Below are 5,000 nucleotides of genomic sequence, written 5' to 3'. Positions count from 1 at the left end.
CTCGGGCAGACCGATGCACAACGTAAATGACGATCGGGACCGGGGCGATCGGTCGTATCTGACACCGCCGGCTCGGTTCTAACATCGTCAATGAGTCGGGGTTGTAAAAAAGGACGTGAACATTTTTCCTTATAAAAATCAAACCCGACCATGGATTTTGATTCTGATTGTTGATTATCGCTACTAGAACATATAAGGAGGCAACCAAATCAAATTTGAGAAAATTCCACGATCAGAAAATTTTTTTCGAAAAAAAAAAAAAATCGTAATCACCTCGGTCATGGCGAGTTATTTTCCGTATTTCATTCCACAATCAACGTACAACATAGAAGAAATCATCTCTCTAACTATCCTGGTTCAAAAGTTGTATCGGAACATTTCACGTCGTAATATCTCGCCAAGTCCAGACCTCGGCGATAGGTAGTATCTGACACCGTCCGCTCGGGACTGACATCGACTTGGACTCGGGCTGATGATGGGGAGGCGTTTAAGGACGTGAACATTTTTCCTTATAAAAATTAAAGTCGACAATGAATATTGATTCTGATTACTGATTTACGCTTTAAAAACACATTAGAAGGCAACCAAATCGAATTTGAGGAAATTCCACGATCAGAAAATTTTTTTCGAAAAAAAAAAAAATCCGAAAAATATTTTTCGATTCCGATTACTGATTTACTCTTTTAGAACACATTAGGAGGCAACCAAATCAAATTTGAGAAAATTCCACAATCAGAAAATTTTTTTCGAAAAAAAAAAAAATTCGAGGACACCTCGGTCATGGCAAGTTATTTCCCACAATCCATTCCCCGATCCACGTACATCCCAGAAAAAATCATCTCTCTAACTATCCTGGTTCAAAAGTTGTATCGGAACATTTTCACGTCGAAAATATATCTCTAAGTCCAAACCGATGCACCACGTAAACTAGGGCAGACCGATGCACCACGTAATATCGGGCAGACCGATGCAGAACGTAAACTCGATCATACCGATGCTTCACGTAATCTCGATCTTACCGATGCACCACGTAAACAAGGGCAGACCGATGCAGAACGTAAAGTAGATCTTACCGATGCACCACGTAATCTCGATCTTACCGATGCACCACGTAATCTCCATCTTACCGATGCACCACGTGAACTGGATCTTACCGATGCACCACGTAATCTCAATCTTACCGATGCACCACGTGAACTGGATCTTACCGATGCAGCACGTGAATTGGATCTTACCGATGCACCACGTAAACTCGATCTTACCGATGCACCACGTAATCTCGATCTTACCGATGCACCACGTGAACTGGATCTTACCGATGCAGAACGTGAATTGGATCTTACCGATGCACCACGTAAACTCGATCTTACCGATGCACCACGTAATCTCAATCTTACCGATGCACCACGTGAACTGGATCTTACCGATGCAGAACGTGAATTGGATCTTACCGATGCACCACGTAAACTCGATCTTACCGATGCACCACGTAATCTCAATCTTACCGATGCACCACGTGAACTGGATCTTACCGATGCAGAACGTGAATTGGATCTTACCGATGCACCACGTAAACTCGATCTTACCGATGCACCACGTAATCTCGATCTTACCGATGCACCACGTGAACTGGATCTTACCGATGCAGAACGTGAATTGGATCTTACCGATGCACCACGTAAACTCGATCTTACCGATGCACCACGTAATCTCAATCTTACCGATGCATCACGTAATCTCGATCTTACCGATGCAGAACGTAAACTCGATCATACCGATGCACCACGTTATCTCGGCAGACCGATGCAGAACGTAAAAAAAAAGCTTACAGCACGCGGTGTTCCCAAGCGGTCACCCATCCAAGTACTAACCGCGCCCGACGCTGCTTGGCTTCAGTGTTCTGACGAGAACTGGCAATTTCAGCGTGGTATGGCCGTAAACAACAAATATAGCGATATTTTCTATGATATCTCACTTTTTGGGAGCGGAAAGGACGTGAACGTTTTTCCTTATAAAAAATGAAATAACTTTTGGATATTAATTCTGATTGTTGATTTAAGTTTTAAGAACACATTAGGACATATCTCAATGAAATTTGAGGGATTTCCGAAATCGAAAAATATTTTTCGAAAAAAAAAAAAAAATCCCAGAAGACCTCGGTCATCTCAAGTTTATTTCCATATTCTATTACACAATCAACGTACATCACAAAAGGAACCATCTCTCTAACTATCACAGTTAAATTTTTGTATCGGAACATTTCACGTCGGAATATCTCGCTAAGTCCAGACCGGGGAGATCGGTCGCATTTGACACCGTCCGCTCCGGTCTAACATCGTCTTGGAGTCGGGGTAACGATGGAGAGGCGTTTAAGGACGTGAACATTTTTCCTTATAAAAATTAAAGTCGACAATGAATATTGATTCTGATTACTGATTTACTCTTTTAGTACACATTAGAAGGCAACGCAATCAGATTTGAGGAAATTTCAAGATCAGAAAATTTTTTTCGAAAAAAAAAAAAATTCAAGAACACCTGGGTCATGGCAAGTTATTTCCCACAATCCATTCCACAATCAACGTACAACATAGAAGAAATCATCTCTCTAACTATCCTGGTTCAAAAGTTGTATCGGAACATTTCACGTCGAAATACCTCGCCAAGTCCAGACCGGGGCGATAGGTAGTATCTGACACCGTCCGCTCGGGACTGACATCGACTTGGACTCGGGCTAATGATGGGGAGGCGTTTAAGGACGTGAACATTTTTCCTTATAAAAATTAAAGTCGACAATGAATATTGATTCTGATTACTGATTTACGCTTTAAAAACACATTAGAAGGCAACCAAATCAAATTTGAGGAAATTCCAAAATCAGAAAATTTTTTTTCAAAAAAAAAAAAATCCGAAAAATATTTTTCGATTCTGATTACTGATTTACTCTTTTAGAACACATTAGAAGGCAACGAAATCAAATTTGAGTGAAATCCAAAATCAGAAAATATTTTTCGAAAAAAAAAAAAAATTCGAGAACACCTCGGTCATGGCAAGTTATTTTCCACAATCCATTCCCCAATCAACGTACATCCCAGAAAAAATCATCTCTCTAACTATCCTGGTTCAAAAGTTGTATCGGAACATTTTCACGTCGAAAATATATCTCAGAGTCCAGACCGATGCAGAACGTAAACTCGATCATACCGATGCTTCACGTAATCTCGATCTTACCGATGCACAACGTAAACTAGATCACACCGATGCAGAACGTAAACTCGATCATACCGATGCACCACGTAAACTCAGGCAGACCGATGCAGAACGTGAACTCGATCTTACCGATGCACCACGTAATCTCGATCTTACCGATGCACCACGTAAACTCGGGCAGACCGATGCAGAACGTGAACTCGATCTTACCGATGCACCACGTAAACTAGGGCTGACCGATGCATCACGTAAACGACGATCGAGAGGCGCGAAAGGACGTGAACGTTTTTCATTATAAAAATTGAAATAAATGATAAATAATGATTCTGATTGTTGGTTATCATTTTTAATAAGCATTAGGAGGCAACCAAATGAAATTTGAGGAAATTCCGATAATAGAAAATTTTTTCGAAAAAAAAAAAAAATTCATGAAATCCTCGGTCATCGCAAAATATTTACCATATTCTGTTCGATAATCAACGTATATTTAAGAAGGAATCATATCTGTATCTATCTTGGTTCAAATTTTGTATCGGAACATTTTGACCAAAGTCCGAGCTTCGGCCGAAACAGACACCGCTGACCTGGCCTATCGATCGACCGAGAGTCGGGGATAGAGCGTAAGTGTTGTCTGGAGGGGAACCCTGTGCTCTCCTGACATATATAGGGAAGGTGGTCGCGTTGGGCGATGCAGAACGTTTGGATCGGGAATTATATTTTTGGTTCAGCTATTGGAATATGGTTTATTGTTGGTATATATTGGCGAAATAACGTTCTTACTGACTGGGGATATTCATAAAAATGAGTCCGGAGATTTTCAGATCGAAGTCCGAGTGATCCGACTTGGAAGGCGTGTTGGGTGGGTCGAGATGGCTTAGATAGATCAGACGAGGCGGGCTAAGTGTTGACGTCATGCATCGGTCCATTTTCAGATTGAGTCCGAGTAATCCGACTTTGAAAGAGTGTTGGGTGCGTCGAGACTGTTTAGATAGATCGGACGAGGCGGACTAGGTGTTAACGACATGCATCGGTATATTTTCTGATCGGAGTCCGAAGAAATCGGCCCTAGTAGGCGCAGCGGACGGTCGAGACGGCCTCGGTGGGTCGGATCGATCGGGAAAAGTTTGCTAAATCGTGTCTGGAGGGGAACCTTGGGTTCTCCTGACATATATAGGGGATAAGGTTTGGGTGAACGATTCTTCACGTAAAAGTTGAGTAATTTATTTTTCGATAAGCTTTTGGATATTGATGAGAAGTATATGTATATCTTCGATTAAAAGAATTCTTACCGTCTCCATGTATATTATATTAGATATATAAGAAATAGTTAACGTGATGCATCGGCCGATTTCCGGATCGGAGTTCGAGAGATGCGACTTTCGATGCGCGATGGGTGGTTCGAGACGGCCTAGATCGATCGGACGAGGCGGACTAGGTGTTAACGACATGCATCGGCGGATTTTCTGATCGGAGTCCGAAGAAATCAGCTCTAGTAGGCGCGGCGAACGGTCGAAACGGCCTCGATCGATCGGACGAGGCGGACTAGGTGTTAACGACATGCATCGGCGGATTTTCTGATCGGAGTCCGAAGAAATCAGCTCTAGTAGGCGCGGCGAACGGTCGAAACGGCCTCGGTGGGTCGGATCGATCGGGAAAAGTTTGCTAAATCGTGTCTGGAGGGGAATCCGGGGTTCTCCTGACATATATAGAAGGGGTGGAGAATGGGTCCTGTCCTAGACTGTTTGGAGTTCTTTTTAGGATGATATTCAGTTGGTAAGTGGTAGACCCGAATC

The 5,000-nt window shown here is 42.4% G+C and overlaps 1 non-coding gene across 1 annotated transcript; it reads right to left on the bottom strand.

Moving 5' to 3' along the window:
* Positions 1 to 1,822: 1,822 nt before the first annotated feature.
* Positions 1,823 to 1,941, bottom strand: LOC123687932. The gene has a single exon (XR_006749634.1). It is a non-coding gene; the product is annotated as a 5S ribosomal RNA (ribosomal RNA).
* Positions 1,942 to 5,000: the final 3,059 nt, after the last annotated feature.

This window comes from Harmonia axyridis, chromosome X, assembly GCF_914767665.1.
Source record: "Harmonia axyridis chromosome X, icHarAxyr1.1, whole genome shotgun sequence".
NCBI lineage: Eukaryota > Metazoa > Arthropoda > Insecta > Coleoptera > Coccinellidae > Harmonia > Harmonia axyridis.
The sequence above is the reverse complement of the archived record's forward strand: the minus strand, read 5'-3'. Positions and strand labels throughout refer to the sequence as shown.